The following is an 18490-nucleotide window of genomic DNA, read 5'->3' as shown; positions in this document are numbered from 1 at the left end:
GTCCTTGAAAACTGTTAGCCCCTCCTACCTGTCGACTGTGCATTTCCACATGACCTTACATGTATGCAAGTCTTGCTTCTATAATTGTACCACCCCCTTTTAGCCCCTGCGTGGGTATAAAAGGACAATGCTCTCTCAGTTCAGTGTGCTACTTCAAACATTACCGAAGGGTGCTGTTTGAACTGTAGTACCACCTCATGAGGTTTAATAAACTTTGTCTTTTATTTCAGTTTCTGTGCCAACTTCTTCCTATATGGTCTGAGGACTTTGTGCAGAGAAGGGTGAACCCCTTGCACTAGTAGGCCTTGCTGAGGCTTACTTCAACAAATTGGCACCCGAACAGGGACTCATCGGCGACTCGGATGCCCAACAGATTGGTCGCGACGAAGGAATGTGATCTCCCTGCGGACGATCAATGCCTGAGGAGACCCGAGTCTTGGCAACCATGGCGTTTTTTCTCTTCTTTCTGATTTGACCATCCAGGTGGCGCCGGTCCTCGACTGAGATCCTTTTTGTTCATTCGTCATGCAGTGACCATTTGGTCGATTTTAGATCTTGGCAGTTGGAACCTGGACACCCTGTGATTGGTAAGAGCCGTTTTACGGCACTTGCTGTGGGTTTTGATGCCTTTGTTTGGTAATGAAGTTTAGCACTACTTCGTGGCTCTCGTGTTTTGGGTGACTAGTCAATTTGTGTCCTTTGAATTGATATATAAATTGCAATTTATATAGGCAGGTAATAAGGAGAATTTTCTCCAATTTAATTTTGATTTGAATGGCACCTTAAGTGCTACTTTGATTATAATATTGCATATTCTGCACTATTTTTGGCATGCCTGTTTTTAGCGCACTTCGTGTGCTGCTAAAGGATGTGTTGCTTTTGTAATGGTACCAATTTGAGACTGGAAGAATCGCAACCGGCACCCCCAGAGGGGACACCCAATAGAGATATGTATGTTAAACATGGTCTTTCTTCTATAACGTACAGCACATTATGGAATAAATACACTCGTGCGGATCCTGAGTTACGTTGGCCTATGCATGGGTCATTTGATTTGCGAAAGATTGAGTATGTGGAACAATGTATGTGTAAGCGAAAGTCTAGGCAAGATATGTTTGACTGTGTACGAATGTGGGAGAAAGAAGTGCGTGGACGAGTGAAGCGTGAGCAAGCCTTGCTTGAGAAAGAGCAGCGGAAGAATGTATATGTGAAAGCATTGGAAATGAGAAAGAAAGAAATAAATGATTTAAAAGAGCTAGAAGAAAAAGAACGTAAATTACAGGTAACTGGCAAATACACCGTTAGGCAACCTCTCTATCCTATCCTTAATAAACCACAAGATGATTTTTTGTTACTAGATTGCCCTCCACCTCCGTATGTCGTTTCTTGTGCCCCTCATGAGTTAGCTAAGGTTTCCAGTTCGGAGCAACAGAAGATGCGAGACAGTCGCTCTATGTTGTCTGACCGTGCGTCTGAGCTTAGATCTATTGCTCGTAAAACAATTCGTAGCGTTGTCTCTGCTTCTGAACTTTTAGACAACATGAAAGGGTGGACAGAAAAGGAGCAGCTATATTTTACTGAGGCATTTGGCTCAGAAGTTATTGAACTATATCGGAAATATTCTGATGAGTTAGAGCCCGATGATGTAGCAGCTGATCATAAGCAAATGCGTGATGGTCTTTTTGTTTTCTCCCAGGTGGCTGATGCAATCAGGCGTTTGGTGAAATTATGTGCTGTGGCAGTCCATTTGCAAGAGGAGAAAAGGGCTGTGGACGTAGTTGCACGGACATCTCAGACCGCCAGGGTGCAAGCTTCCATCTTCGGAACAGATAAGACTATGATAGTTCACGCGAAACCAATGTGGGAGGCCGCGTCTTTGTATGTTCCTCCTAAAGGATTGGGTACAAGTGATGATAAAACTTCTGTTGATGCTAAGGGTTATTTTATTTATAATTGGGTGTATACTCCTTGGAATAGGGCAGATGTAATGGCACTTAAAACCGCATTACCTGACCCGTGGAAAAATCCAGCCGCCTTTTATGAGGAAGTTGAGGAAGCAATTAGTTCTTGTACTATGACTTTGGCTGACATTGATTTATTTTTCGGATTGATATTACCGCCAGATATGTGGAGAACTGTTCGTAAAATTGATGAACGTGTAGATTTTGGGGCGTCATGGAAAGAAGTAGAACAGATGGACGGGGATAGGGAACCTGCGAAAAAGCCATATCAGTTGATTCTAGATCTTCCTGCAGCCATATTAGTTAAGTTAAAAATGATTATTCCCCCTAAAAAGATAGATTGGACTGTTTTAGCGTCTTGTAAGCAAAAGGCAGATGAATCGGTCTCTGATTTCTTTACACGCTTTGAAGAAGTATTTAATGTATTTCAAGTATTTCAAGTATTTCAAGTATTTTAGCGGCCAGTTATTGTCAATCAATCAATCAATCAATCAATCGCATTTATAAAGCGCGCTACTCACCCATCAAGGGTCTCAAGGCGCTGGGGGGGGGGGGGGTCAGTGCTCGAAGAGCCAGGTCTTGAGCTGCCTTCTGAAGGAGAGGTGGTCAGGTATGGCGCGAAGGTGGCTGGGCAGAGAGTTCCAGGTCTTCGCTGCCAGGAAAGAGAAGGATCTTCCTCCGGCGGTGGCTTTGCGGATGCGGGGTACGGCTACCAGGGCCTGTCCGGTGGAGCGCAGAGTGCGCGGAGGGGTGTAGAAGGAGACGCGGTTGTTGATGAGTTTGGGTCCAAGGTTGTGAAGGGCTTTGTGTGCGTGGGTGAGTAGTCGGAAGGTGATCCGTTTGTAGACGGGTAGCCAATGGAGTTTTTTCAGGTGTCCGGAGATGTGGTGGTGGCGAGGGATGTCCAGGATGAGTCTTGCGGCAGCGTTCTGGATCCGTTGGAGTTTCCTCTGCAGCTTGGTGGCGATGCCGGCGTACAGGGTGTTCCCGTAGTCCAAGCGGCTGGTGACGAGGGCGTGAGTGACGGTCTTCCTGGTGTTGGTGGGGATCCAGCGGAAGATCTTGCGGAGCATGCGGAGGGTGTTGAAGCATGCCGAGGTCACCGAGTTCACCTGTCTGGTCATGGTGAGGGAGGAGTCCAGGATGAAGCCGAGGTTGCGCGCGTGGTCGGTGGGTTGGGGAGTGCTGCCTAGGGCGGGGGGCCACCAGGAGTCGTCCCATGCGGTGGGAGTGGGGCCGAGGATGAGGACCTCCGTCTTGTCTGTGTTCAGTTTTAGACGGCTGTCTGTCATCCAGTTCGCCACTTCCTTCATTCCTTAATGTAGTTTGGTCCTGGCTGATGTGGGGTTGTTAGTGAGGGATAAGATGAGCTGGGTGTCGTCGGCGTATGATATAAGGTTGAGTCCGTGTTTGCGTGCGATGTTCGCCAGGGGGTCATGTAGACGTTGAAGAGAGTGGGGCTGAGGGAGGATCCTTGAGGTACGCCGCAGATGATCTCCGTGGCTGTGGATCTGAAGGGGGGCAGGCGGACTCTCTGAGTCCTTCCGGAGAGGAAGGAGATGATCCATTCCAGGGCCTTGCCTATGATGCCGGTGTTACTGAGGCGGCGTATCAGGGTACGGTGGCAGACCGTGTCGAAGGCTGCAGAGAGGTCCAGGAGTATGAGGGCCACGGTCTCTCCCTTGTCGGTCAGGGCTCTGATGTCGTCCGTGGCTGCGATGAGGGCGGTTTCGGTGCTGTGGTTGGCCCTGAAACCGAACTGTGTGGGGTCGAGGGAGTCGTTGTTTTCCAGGGCGTTGGTGAGTTGAGCGTTGACGATTTTCTCAATCACTTTGGTGGGGAACGGCAGGAGAGAGATGGGCCGGAAGTTCTTGAGTTCGGTGGGGTCTGCTGTAGGTTTCTTTAAGAGGGCGTTGAGCTCTGCGTGTTTCCAGCTTTCCGGGAAGGTGGCGGCGGTGAGGGAGGCGTTGATGACGTCTCGGAGGTGCGGTGCGATGATTTTGTCGGCCTTGTTGTAGATGTGGTGTGGGCAGGGGTCCGATGGGGATCCGGAGTGGATCGATTTCATTACGCGGGTGGTCTCCTCGGTGGTGGTAGGGTTCCAGGTGAGGATGGTGGTGGTGTCGGTGGCGGGTTCCGGGGGGGGCTCGTGTCGGCGGTCGGGAAGCTGTTGTATATGTGGGTGATCTTGTGGTGGAAGAAGGTTGCGAGGGAGTCGCAGAGGTCCTGTGAGGGAGGGATGGAGTTGTTTTCTGCTTCCGGGTTGGAGAGCTCTTTGACGATGCCAAATAGTTCCTTGTTGTTGTCAAGTCTGCTCCGGTAGGCTGTTTTTCGTGCGGCGCGGAGGTGTTGGTGGTGTTGGCGGGTGGCGACCTTGAGAGCTGACATGTTCTCTTCGGTCTGGTTAAGGCGCCACGTCTTCTCGCGGGCGCTGCATTCTTTCTTGGAGTTCTTGAGGTCGGGGGTGAACCAGGAGTTTTTCTTGTGGTTGTTGGTGCTGGCTTGAGTCTTCAGGGGGGCCAGGAGGTTGGCGCAGTCGGAGATCCAGTTTGTGAGGTTGTTGGCGGCTACGTTGGGGTCGGTTGTGCTGGTGGGTTGGTTCTGGGAGAGGGTTGATGCGAGCTGTTCCGTGGTGATACGATTCCAGTGTCTTCTTGGTGGTTGCTGGGTGTGGTGGAGCCCGGTGGTCTTCTTGAAGATGAAGTGGACGCAGCTGTGGTCCGACCAGGTGAGTTCGGTGGTGTGGCTGAAGGTGATGTGTTTGCTGGAGGAGAAGATGGGGTCGAGCGTGTGTCCGGCGTAGTGGGTGGGGGTGTTGACTAGCTGATTCAGTCCCAGGTTGGCGAGGTTGTCCAGTAAGGCGGTGGTGTTGTTGTCGGTGAGGTTCTCCAGGTGAAAGTTGAGGTCTCCTAGGAGGATGTAGTTGGTGGATGAGAGTGCGTGAGGGTTGACGAAGTCTGCGATGTCTTCGCTGAACTTGGTGCGAGGTCCTGGTGGTCTGTACATGAGGGTGCCTCTGAGGGTGGTTTTGGGGTCGCTGTGGATCGTGAAGTGGAGGTGTTTGGCGTCGGGGAGTGAGTTGTCGGTGTCAGTCGAGATGCGGATGGAGTTTTTGTGTGCGATGGCGATGCCTCCTCCGATGCGGTTGGTGCGGTCTTTCCGGATGATTTTGTAGCCGTCGGGGATGGCTATGGCGATGTCGGGTGCCGAGGTGGGGTTCATCCAGGTCTCGGTGAGGAAGGCGATGTCCTGGTTCGTAGAGTTGATGAGGTTCCACAGTTCGATGGCATGCCTGTGGATGGATCGGGTGTTGACCAGGATGCAGTGGAGGTTATTTCCGGGGGAGTAGTTCTTGGCGGGAGCGGAGTGGGTCCGGAGGCAGGTGAGGCGGCAGTTGCTGCAGGTGAAGGGTCCGAGGGTACATTTCGGGGTGGCGCGGTAGCAGCCCGGCGTGCGGCCGGGGTTGAGGTTGGCGAGGAAGGCGGAGTCGTAGGTCTGGTGGGGGGCGCGGGGGCCAGGGGTTCGGGCGCTGGGCGCGGTCCAGGCGCGGACGGGCGCAGACGGGCTTGCCTTAGGCGCGCCTTCGGCGTGCCAGCGGCGCGCCCGCTGCGCGCGGCCGCCATATAAGGGGTAGCCGGGGAGGCGGGGACAGCTGGGAGGCGGGAGGAGGGCGGGTAAGGGGGAAAAAGAGCGGGAAAAGCGGCGAAGGGCCTCTGGGAGGCGAGGAGGCCCAAAAAAGCGGAAAAGTACCTAGAAGGGGTTCAAAAAGCCAGAGAAGCGAGAGAAGAACGACAAAAAGCGGAGGAAGGACGGAGGGGGACGGCAGGGGCACGAGGGGCAGTAGGCAGACAGGGATACAAAAAGCAAGGGGAGCGCGATCACAACGGGGAAAGCAGGCACTCAGGGATACAGAAGGCAAGGGGAGCGCGGTCACACGGGGAAAGCAGGCACTCTGGGATACAAAAAAGCAAAAGGGGACGCGATCACACACAGGGGAAAAAGGCAGACACTCTGGGGGACAGTCAGCACAACAACAGAGCAGAGGGCAGGCACAGAGGATCTGGTGGCGCCGCGAGGGCAGGGGAGCGACCTACCCTGGGGTCAAGGGTCGCTACCACTGCCTCGCAGCGGCCGCCATATAAGGGGTAGCCGGGGAGGCGGGGACAGCTGGGAGGCGGGAGGAGGGCGGGTAGGGGGGTAAAAGAGCGGGAAAAGCGGCGAAGGGCCTCGGGGAGGCGAGGAGGCCCAAAAAAGCAGAAAAGTACCTAGAAGGGGTACAAAAAGCTGGAGAAGCGAGAGAAGAATGACAAAAAGCAGCGGAAGGACGGAGGGGGACGGCGGGGGCACGAGGGGCAGTAGGCAGACAGGGATACAAAAAGCAAGGGGAGCGCGATCACAACGGGGAAAGCAGGCACTCAGGGATACAGAAGGCAAGGGGAGGGCAGTCACACAGGGAAAGCAGGCACTCTGGGATACAAAAAAGCAAAAGGGGACGCGATCACACACAGGGGAAAAAGGCAGACACTCTGGGGGACAGTCAGCACAACAACAGAGCAGAGGGCAGGCACAGAGGATCTGGTGGCGCCGCGAGGGCAGGGGAGCGACCTACCCTGGGGTCAAGGGTCGCTACCACTGCCTCGCAGCGGCCGCCATATAAGGGGTAGCCGGGGAGGCGGGAGGAGGGCGGGTAGGGGGGAAAAAGAGCGGGAAAAGCGGCGAAGGGCCTCGGGGAGGCGAGGAGGCCCAAAAAAGCGGAAAAGTACCTAGAAGGGGTACAAAAAGCCGGAGAAGCGAGAGAAGAACGACAAAAAGCGGCGGAAGGACGGAGGGGGACGGCAGGGGCACGAGGGGCAGTAGGCAGACAGGGATACAAAAAGCAAGGGGAGCGCGATCACAACGGGGAAAGCAGGCACTCAGGGATACAGAAGGCAAGGGGAGCGCGGTCACACGGGGAAAGCAGGCACTCTGGGATACAAAAAAGCAAAAGGGGACGCGATCACACACAGGGGAAAAAGGCAGAAACTCTGGGGGACAGTCAGCACAACAACAGAGCAGAGGGCAGGCACAGAGGATCTGGTGGCGCCGCAAGGGCAGGGGAGCGACCTACCCTGGGGTCAAGATGTCAGATGATACGGGCAGACATTTGTTTGTCGATAAATATGTTGCAAATATGTTACCAGGAATAGGTAGTCGTCTAAAAGCTAGTGAAAGTTCATGGACTACCTCTACTCCGGTTTCTCTTTTGACTATGGCTCAGTATTATGAACGTCAGGAATTAGAAGCAAAAGGTAGCGAAGATAAAAAGACTAAAGAATTAAAGATGAAGGTTATGTTGGCTCAAGCTTATGGTCCGCCATTTAAAGGTAGTGATAGAGGTGGACGTGGATCTTATGGTTCTTCTTACACTCGTTCGAATTTGTCTGTTGATCAGTGTGCGTATTGTAAGAAATTTGGGCATTGGGCTGCCGATTGTCCAGCACTACATGTTCAGCAGTGTTCACGTGGTCGGGGACAAATGAGAAATCGCTGAGGATATTCAGGACCTAGAAGAAGCACGAATGATCATGCTAGGGTTGATGCTAATGTACGAGGGCAGGATGGGTTTAACACTTTTGATAGACGGAACCAATACCAGATGTCTAACCATGTGCAGCCTGATTTCCAAGATTCTGCTTATGCATAGGATTGCCTAGGATGGGGTAAGGAATCAGTTGAAGTTCCAGTAGATCATAGGGGTCCCTATGTTACAGCACATGTTTTGGGTTCTACTGATCAGTTTCTGGTTGATACAGGAGCTACTCGTAGCACCTTGTCTAAACAATTGATTCCAATGGCTCCCCTGTCTGGCTTAACCATTACATAGGTTTCAATGGCACACCTTCCCCTAGCCCATTGTAACAACCACTTGCATTCCATGTTGATAAATTTACTGCCCCATGTCCATTTTTGCTTTCTCCAAATACACCAGACAATATTGGGGGTCTTGATATGCTCAAGTATTTCAGGGCTACAATACGATGCTCTCCTGAAGGGGTGCGTGTTATTTTAAATGATAATCATCCTGTGATGGAAAGAGTTTGTCTTGTTTAAGAGGATATTGCATTAGCTTCACTCCCTAGTACTTTGTGGGCTACTTCAGATACTGATGTGGGACAAATGATTATTCCACCAGTACATATTAGTGTCAAGGAGGGAGCTGTATTGCCACGTTTGCCTCAATACAAAATTTCACAGGAGGGCGAAGAAGCACTCACACAAATTGTGCATGATCTTATTGCAGTTGGAGTTGTTGAGGAAGTTCTGTATAATGTTTGTACAGTCCGATTCTTCCTATTCTGAAAAAGGATACTGATACCAGGATTTACTGATTCATTAATGATTTACGAGAAGTCAATAAGATTGTGATACCACAATATCCTGTGGTATCTGACATCACAACACTTCTTACTTTGGTTCCTCCGACAGCAACTACGTTCTCTGTGATAGACTTGAAGAATGCTTTCTTTTCGATCCCTATTCATCCTGACAGCCGATATTTGTTTGGTTTTACTTTGAATAAACGATCATATAGATTTTGCAGAGTTCCTCAAGGCTATACTGAGAGTCCAAGTATTTATAGTCAAGCGTTAAAACGACAACTTGATTTTTTTGTTTTGCCTGAAGGTGTGGCTCTCATACAATATGTTGATGATATTTTGTTGGCAGCTGATACCCCTGAGCAATGTGAAAAGTGCACTTTATCCTTACTTTCTTTTCTTGCTTCACACCATCATAAAGTGTCACAAAATAAATTGCAATATTGTAGAACAAAGGTAACCTATTTAGGTGACCTTTTGTCTAAGGAGGGCCGTGCACTTACATCAGATTGTATTCAAGCAATTTTAGACACACCAGTACCCTCTACTCAGAAAGATGTTCGTGCATTCCTTGGTCTTACTTCTTTTTGTAGGCAATGGATCTTAGGGTTTTCACACTTTGTCAAACCTTTGCTAGCACTTTGACTAAAGATACTCCAATACCCCTCCCATGGACAGATGAATGTGAGACTGCTTTCCGGCAGCTACGACAAGCCCTTTGTTCAGTACCAGTGTTAGGTACTCCAGATTACATGAAGCCTTTTGCACTTTACGTACATGAGAAAGATGGATGTGCATTGTCAGTTTTAGTACAGACACATGGCGATGAGCAGCGTCCCTGTGCATATTTTTCAGCAGTACTTGACCCTGTCGCTCGAGCGTTGCCAGGGTGTTTTCGGTCAGTTGCCACAACAGCTGTGTCAATACGTCAGAGTGAAGGGATAGTTTTGTCACATAAGCTGTTGGTGTTAGTACCCCATGCGGCTGATGCTCTTTTAAATCAAACAAAGACACAACATTTAACTAGCGCTCGCATGACAGGATATGAATTGACATTGCTGGCTCCTCACATTACACTGAAGAGATGTGCAACACTAAATCCAGCCACTTTGTTGCCATATCCGGTGACTCAGCCTCAGTCACAAGAAACACATGATTGTATATTCCTTACCGAAGAACAGACAAAGGGTCGTATTGATTTACAAGATACGCCCCTTCCAGATGTAGACGGGGAACTGTGGGTTGATGGGTCTTGTTTGAAGTTGCCAGACGGTACGACCTCAGCTGCATATGCAATCACCACATTACACACGGTAGTGGATACAGCTCGTATACCACAGAAGTCAGCTCAAGCAGCTGAACTAATAGCTTTGACACGAGCATTTGAGCTTAGTACTGACTTATGTGTGAACAATTATACAGACAGCCGCTATGCTTTTGGAGTGGCTCATGATTTTGGTTTGCTTTGGAAGGAGAGAGGCTTTCTCACATCCCACGGGATACAGATAATGCACGGAGAATTAGTGCATAACCTTTTGACTGCATTGCAATATCCAATGAAACTAGCTATTGTGAAATGTAGTGCACACTAGAAAGTGACCGATAAGATAGGGCAAGGTACTGCTCTTGTGGACCGCGTAGCACGTGAGACTGCGATGCAGCGAAGTACTACTTCTATGTATGCAGTGAAGTCACAAGCTGAATGTTGGCATAATGCTAGACAAGACGTATTAGATATACAGAAATCTGCTTCTGTGAAAGAACGTGAGCAATGGTCTGAAGAAGGAGAATTGGATGATGAGGGCTGTTGGCGGAATAGGCAGATGGATAAATGGAAATTGCCCATAGCTTTTGTACAACCTATGGTTCAGATGGCACATGGGCTAGCACATGTTGGAGCTTCAACAATCACAAAGTTGCTTACGCAAGTTTGGGAGCATCCAGAAATTTCCAGTACAGCTAAGAGAGTAGTACAGTCTTGTTTGATCTGTTTACAATACAACCCGGGAAAAGGGACACGTACTCCTGCGGGAGGGTTTGCTACACCAACTGCACCTTTTGAAGTTCTACAAATGGATTATATTCAGCTTGAACGCTGCAACAATTTAAAGTATGTCTTGGTGGTGGTATGTGCCTTCAGTAAATGGATAGAGGCGTACCCCACAAAGGATAATACTGCCATTACCACAGCGAAGGTGCTTTTGAAATAATTTTTCCGTAGGTTTGGTGTTTGCAGACTTTTATGGAAAGATAACGGACCTCATTTTGTTGGGGAAGTTATTAAGTATGTCCTGAAAGGATTAAGGATCAAACAGAAGTTCCATGCGGTTTTCCACCCACAATCAGCAGGGTTGGTGGAAAGGTATAATGCTACTTTGAAGCTGAAGTTAGCGAAGATACAGGCTTCCACATCCTTAACTTGGCTGGATGCATTACCATTGGCATTATTGTCTATTAGGTCAGTGTCACACTCTCGAATCAGCCTTAGTCCTTATGAAGTGGTTATTGGGAGGCCAATGAACATTTGGGGAGTTCCTAAGCCAAATTCTATATATGATGTAGCTTGTTTCCTGATGAATGATTATTTGGCACAGTTAACCGACAATTTGGTTTCTATTCATCAAGATGTTCGAGAAGCACTTCCTGACAGATCTACAGGTGAAGTCCATGAACTCCGACCTCGTGACCAGGTGATGATTAAGTCCTTTGAAAGATCAAGCAGCTTGGAACCAAGGTGGTGAGGCCCAGAACAGGTGCTCCTTGCAACAAGGACAGCAGTTCGAGTGACGAACTTAAAGAATTGGGCCCATAGTACTCACTGCAAGAGAGGTGCTACCTACCTTGGTGGAACCTGCTGTGCTGACCGATCATCAAGAGATTTTGACTACGGAGAAAGGCCGTGCTATATCACCTGACGAATCTGCAGAGGTCTTCCCGGACCATACGACTTCTGGAGTGTCGCGATATAATTTGAGACCGAGGAAAGAATCTGAAAATATTTTGAAAAAAACTGGTTGAGCTATCGCCCTTGGTTAGTGAAACGGAGAGCCAATGTGGCAAGGGGGGGATCACCCATGCATTAGAGTAGTGACACCCGTCTTGGCCCGTGGTGAAGAAATCAGCGGCTGCCCAGGGATAAGAGCTCCAACGATTGTTTTTAATTCATTTCTGAAAGGGTTGATTATCACTGTTGCTAAAATGAATAACAAACTGATCATTAGTACTATGGGGTTTGTTGTTGTTTTGGTGATTATAGCAATAATCACTTGGTTTGTTGAAAAGAAGGCTCCTGGTCGTGAGTTTTTTGTTGCCACTACTCCAGTACCAAAGGATCACTATTACTTTACGCTTCTCTATCAGGAGCAGAAGCACCGTCAATCGTACTTCAATAATACTTTCATTCAGATGTTGCATCATACTCATAATGCTACAAATACTACTAACTGTTGGGTATTTGTAATGATACCTGCGCATCAAAAGAAAGGAGGAACACCTTTCATTCCTCTTCCTTTTTCACACAATTGTTCTTGTCAAGCTTGGTATACGCTTTAGTTTGCATCTAGAAAACTTACAGAGGGAGGACTTCTTTTTCGCTTAATAAAGTATGCTACCAAGACAAAGATGGGTATCCCCAAGCCAAAGGAACTAAATGGGAATGGGAAGAGTATCAACCGGACATTGTTTCAATACCATATGTCTTCACAAATATAAGATACTCTGACAAGAAAGAACAATTTGTGATTTCTGTTACAAAAACTAAAGCAGATTTATGTATACGTAGCATTGGGCGAATTCCAGTAGGGATAAGCGATTGTACCTTGATTTTAACTATTGAGAGTGTAAATAATAGTAGTTTTACAGCTTCACATAATACATATTTTGTTTGTGGTAACTATGGATATTACCAACTACCTGTTGGGTGGTCAGGTGTGTGTTATGTATCTTTTCTATTACCCCCTGTGTTTTGGGCCCCTGCATCATATCACCGAGATTTTAAACTGTTCAATTACATCATTAAAAATAGATATAAAAGGGCAATAAGTACAAATGAGGTAGACCAAACGGATACTAGCCTGCAACAATATGTTGATTTTAATTTAGGGTTGTTCTCCTTTGTGGGTGCTGTGTTAAACAGTAGGAAAGTGAGACGATTGACTAGGGTTGTGGAAGCTGAACCAATCAGGCAGCTCTGGCACTTGGGAATATTACTGAGGACCTCCAAATTGCGAGGATTGTAGCGCTCCAAAATCGTATGGTACTAGATGTGATATTAGCTGACCGAGGTGGTGCATGTCGCATCATCGGTAGTAGTTTCTGTGTTTTTATTCCAGATCACTCACCTTCAGTATATGATGCAATATCTAAATTGCATAAAATTGCTGCAGAAATCCACACAGAGACTGGTACTTTGACTTTTTCTGGATGGTTTTGGGCTCTTGTTTCCGCCTGGGGCTGGAAACTACTGACTATCCTGTGTTTAATGATTGCAATATTTTTCACATGCTGTATCTGTATTCAGTGTGGTCCAATGTTCTGCTCCATGCGTATTACTGCTTGTATGCCTACCAAAAGAAATATTACAGAAATGAAAGCACAACACATGTTAGATAAGGAAATAGCTGAAATGATGAGCATAAATATACAAGATGAATATTTAGATTATCCCAGAAAGACGAATGTCTTCAGCCAATGCTAAAATGGTCGTCTGTTGTAGTTTAGCAGCGATTAGATTAAGCATTAGCAGAAGACATCTTGGGACATATTTATACTTTTTGACGCAAAACTGCGCTAACGCAGTTTTGCGTCAAAAAAATTAGGGCCGGCTAACGCCATTTCGAAGCGCCGTGTGGGCGTCAAATTTATACTTTGACGCACGGCGGCGCAACCAACAGGTGGGAGTCATTATTTTGTGACGCACACAGCGGCGTCACGTTGTAAAGGAAACCAACGTTAACGCGACGCAAATCACTGTGGGTCGATTTACGACAGAGCAACCCGGAAAGCGTTTTTTTTTTTTGACGCTATTGTGTCAAATTGACCCGCGAAAACTGCCCTTTCAGCAGAGGAGAGCCAAAATGGATCCCAGATGCCACTACAGATCCCAGGAGGATGACAGCAGACCAGGAACCAGCCAGGAGGACCCATACCGGAACCAGGACATTTTCAGAAAAAAAAGAAAGTGTCGCTTCAGTGCAGAGGAGCAGGAAATCCTGGTGAAAGAGGTGACGGAACACCAGCACCAATTGTTCATCACCTCTAAATTGCCACTCAGTAGGAGAGAGGCCATATGGAAACAAATTGTGGACAAGATCAACAGTGTGGCTGAAGAACGCCGGACAGTCACTGAGTGTAAGAAACGCTGGCATGACTGCAAACGTAGGACAAAAGAAAAAATGGCCAGGAACAGGAAGGCAGCAATGCAGACTGGAGGGGGGAGTCCAGCACACCAGGAGGCCCTGGACCACATGGAGGAGATGGTCGCAGCCGTCATCCCTGAGGAGATCGTCACAGGGATTCAAGGACAGGACAGCGCAGACTACCACGACACAACGCACATGCAGGGTAAGTCACATGGGGAATTAAATTGCAATAATGGGGACTGTAAGCGGGGGGGATACTTACTACACAATGCATGTAAGTCAGCACATATATGAAGTGGCATGGGTAAAGGGGCACGGCAGGGGGGCATGCCCAGCACAGACTGAATCTGGGGCACGACAAAATACAGCACCAACAACAGTCCCATGGGGCCATCCTGTAAGTACAACAATAGAGCCAAGGGAAAGCAGCGACAGGTGGGAAGGCCACTACGTCAAACTCACATCCAGGCACTTGTCTCGCAAAATCTATCCTACATCAACTAGGTCCCTATCAGTAATGCAGTAGCCAAAACAACAACTGCAATGTAACTGCCACAACAGTTGACAATAACAGCTCTCATCTCTGTGCAGCTATAGTACCAAATGGCAGGAACCTCCCCATGGAACATACATACCTAAATTAGGGGGTGAGGATGACATCTGCAACTATTCATAGAAATAAGACAAAGGCACCAGTACACTCAAATGCCGAATGCCCATACTTGACACATACATAAGCCAAAGTAAACAGCAATAGGAGCCACACAGCACTAAGGACACACACATGCTGCATACGTCAGGGTCTCTCACGTGCCTGGCTAACAAGGCAACATCACTAATGTCATACTGCTCAGACAACAACACTGAGGAGGGGACACAGGCAACTGGTCACTGAAACACACCTGCACAGTCTGAAAACCAAATAGAACCTTCATACGATAAACAGGCCAATCCAATTAAACACACATGACCCAACATCATCTTCAAACATCAACAATGTTTACATCCATACCACATCCTAACATTGACATGCATAGGATATGCCACGTCACATGTACATTTCGGGCAATGTGAATAAAAAGTGTTTGGGGCAGGTCCTGAGAGGCAAGTGTGCTGCCAGGGCATTCACAACACCCACAGTCAGTCAAAGTGTAGTGTCGTAATTGTAAAGTATACTTTGCACATTAGCTTCAGGCTTTAGGCCTTTGTGCACCTTGCCCTGAATGTACTTAAATGCATTTGCTCACATCTAAGAGCCTCAGAGCACTTTGCACTAAATTCTTTTTATTAGCCTTCCTATCAGTTAAGTTAGCAAATAGCCAGTCCTACGGTGTTGTTTATTCGTCAAATCACACTGTTTTGCCTACTTCAGCACTGGAGTTTGCCAGAACATATTCACTCTGTGCCCCAGTCAAGGATACAGACTGGTACATTGCTGATAGACGTGGTAGGGGTTAAGATTTGGCATTCCTGCGTAGGGACACTTTGTCATCACAATGACATATTACTTATAAAATCACTTCCTTGTCCCAAGACACGCAAGAGCGAGTTTCCAAACAGAGAACCACAACTAGACGCTGCCTGCCTTGTTGCAGATGCAGAACCAGATCACAGGCCATTGCTCTTATATGAGGGATGATGTCTCCCCAGTGATTCAGACAGGCAAGCTCGAAGCTTAACATGCTGTGCTTTAAATAGAACAAGCAGAGGGATAGTAGAAACAGTTAGGCACCATGATAGCTTTGTACTAATGTTTCACTCTCCTGCTGACTATTTCAATTCTAACCATTTGTATTGTTTGGGGGTATTGTGGCTCACACCTAAATATCTACAAGTCAGTTGTACAATGAAATCAACATATAAAACAAATACTGTCTTTGTCATTTGTGTATGAGAACATACTGGAAAAGAGAGAATTGTGTAGGATCTGAGTGACCACGACTTCCCTGAGAAGTTCCAAAGATGTCATGCGCTCGGATGTCTAATCATTCCTTTGCTGTGGGAGACCAGAGGCACTGCTAGTTAGCCAGAGCAAAAAGAAAGAATCAGGGTGACAGAATTAATTACAAGTGTGTCAGACTTAGTCCCCCACACCATTAGCTATCCTGCTGCCTAGAAAGCCAGTAATCTCATGTAGGATAATGAGAGCCCACCCAACAAAATGTCCCTCGATAAGAATAGTTAAACACGGAGGGAGGAGTAGGACAAAAACATGCCTATTCCTAATTTTTTACAAAGCAACACCTAGAGGCGAATAGGCAAACAAGTCTGATAGCTCTATATCATACATGTGACACACAGGTGGGCCATAGGCCTACAACAATGCCCATATGAAGGACAGCAGATACCAAGACAAAAACAGAGCACAAAGTTAAGGCATCCAAAGGCTTGTATCTTAGTGCAAAATTGTCACAACACAGACACACTAATTGTACCCTGTTTCATTGCAGAGGAACATGGATCTCCTGCCGATAAGCCTGTCCCTGATTTCCCTGATGACATGGATGACGAGCCCATAAACATTCCACAGGAGACCATCCAAATGGTCCTTGAAAGCCTCCAAACCCCACCTTCAGTCACAAGGAGGAGCACAGAAGAAGCAGCCACCACAGGAGAACCACCCGCCACCCCAATTGTAAGACCTGCCAGCTCCAACACAGCTGAGGACTCTGACGACACTGGCACCAGCTTCAAAAGAACCGTCGTTGGGGTACAGCTGGAGCTGGCCAAGGAGGTGCGGGTGGGGATGCAAACTATGGCAGCCAGCCTTGAGGGGGTGCGTTCGTGCATGATGTCTTCTGCTGATCAGGCAGCTGCTATGCAAGCCCGAACATCTATCTTGCAGGAACTTGCCAAAACACAGAAGGAAATCTGCACAGCTGTCATCCAGTTGACACAACACCTACAACTGCAATCCAGTCAACGTGTGCACGAATGCAACATAGAACCCCTCAGGGCCGACCTGGCTGCCTACCATCGTGATGTGGCTGCCATTCTCAAAAACCAGCAGGCCCTCCTTGCTGCAGTACTGCCCTTCATAACTCCACAGGGAGCAGCCCCCGGGATGTCTGCCTCCATGTCTTCTAACACTGAGGTGTGTGTTGCCCCTTCACAGCCAACAACAACAAGGACAAACCAGGCAACACACACATCAGAAGAAGAAGACATGGAACAGATAACATTCTCACGGAAGAGTACCCGGAAGCACTAGTCCCTGCACCATGGCCTACTTTGACCAAGGTCCTACGTTTTGTCAAATGCCAGTCTCACTACAACTACACTCAATGACTGTTCTGCAATCCACTGTATGACTTGTCCCCATTGCCAGTGAATGTCTCTCTCCTACTATTTGCCAATTCCTGTCCCTCTGCACTGTCTGTGACATCACCCCAGCATGTCAGGAGCATCATCCACACCCCTTCTGTAGGATCACCATGTAAGAATGCACCAGAAAGGACCCAGCAAACATGGTGAATGGACATTTTGCACTACAGCACCTATAAATAAATAGCACTTGCACACCTATTATGTCTCTGTGTTATTTCACACTTCAACTGTGCAGTACATAACTCCAAAGTGCCTGTGTGGCAACCATGTAGATTGTCAATACTACTGTCCTGATATCATGTATTCTGAAACATCTGTGCAGTGGCCAGGATTGCATCATAGCCGTACCATACTGAGGAAAATAACTGATGAAGGGACTAAGCACACACAATCATGCTGTGTTGGACAGAATGTTGCACCATCTATAGCTATTCTAAACAACTAATGGTGGCTGAGAAATGTAGGCACCATGCAATACTAAAATAAGAAATTATGGCGCAAAATGTAATGAAACATTAACAAATTACATTGCATCAATCACCCTTTCAGAGTATACTTCCATGAAGGAAAGTCATGCAGAATTAGTACACACATGATGTAGGTCAGCAATGAAAGCAACAAGACAAGAGTGTGAACAACTCCTCATCTACAAAGATCTCCCTGAACTTCACACTGCAGTCCGACCTATCAATTTACCCACAATAACAAGTCTGGAAGCACTCTTTGTGAAGTAGGATACATACCAACACAGAACCTTGGTGATCAATGCAAACTACCAATGGTGGTTCTCTCAAATGGTGGATACTTACCAAGTTAGCACACGGGTAGCTGGCATGTGAAACCTCAATTTCCTCGGGATGGCGAGCATAGGACACAAATGTCATACTAAAACATTCAGCTACACTGATGTCAAGGACATGATAAAGTAGCACCTAACGCATCATGTAAAGGGTTAACTATATATTTATTTCTATTGGGTAACACAAGAGGCAACTAAGGGAAAGGTAAACCTACACTAATCTAACCTGACTACTACTAACCCACAACTGTCCCTAACTAACCTAAGCTAAACTTACTCTACACATGTAACGAAACAATCTAAACATCAACCCCCCACCCACCATTATGAGACAGGACACATGCAGGACAACACTTAATAACCTACACACATACTTTACTATCCTAAACAAACATATATTTTTTTGTAATTTTTTGTATATATATATATATATTTTTTTTTTTAAACAGGAATCCCAACATTGCCCCCCACCCACCCACCCACACAAAAAATAAAGATAGAAAGAATAAGGACCCCCCACCCTCTTCCCTAACACTAACTAAGCTAATTACCTATACTTACCTAATACTAATCCCCAAAACCAAACTAACAGTAGAAAATAGGAAATAGGAGAGAGGGGAGGGGTAAAAGTTCAACAGGGCAAAAGTCCTACAGGTTCACCCTCCGTAGGGTCCGCCTGATGGAGCT

Source organism: Pleurodeles waltl, chromosome 4_2 (genome assembly GCF_031143425.1).
Source record: "Pleurodeles waltl isolate 20211129_DDA chromosome 4_2, aPleWal1.hap1.20221129, whole genome shotgun sequence".
Classification (NCBI taxonomy): domain Eukaryota; kingdom Metazoa; phylum Chordata; class Amphibia; order Caudata; family Salamandridae; genus Pleurodeles; species Pleurodeles waltl.
Note: the sequence above shows the minus strand (reverse complement) of the source record.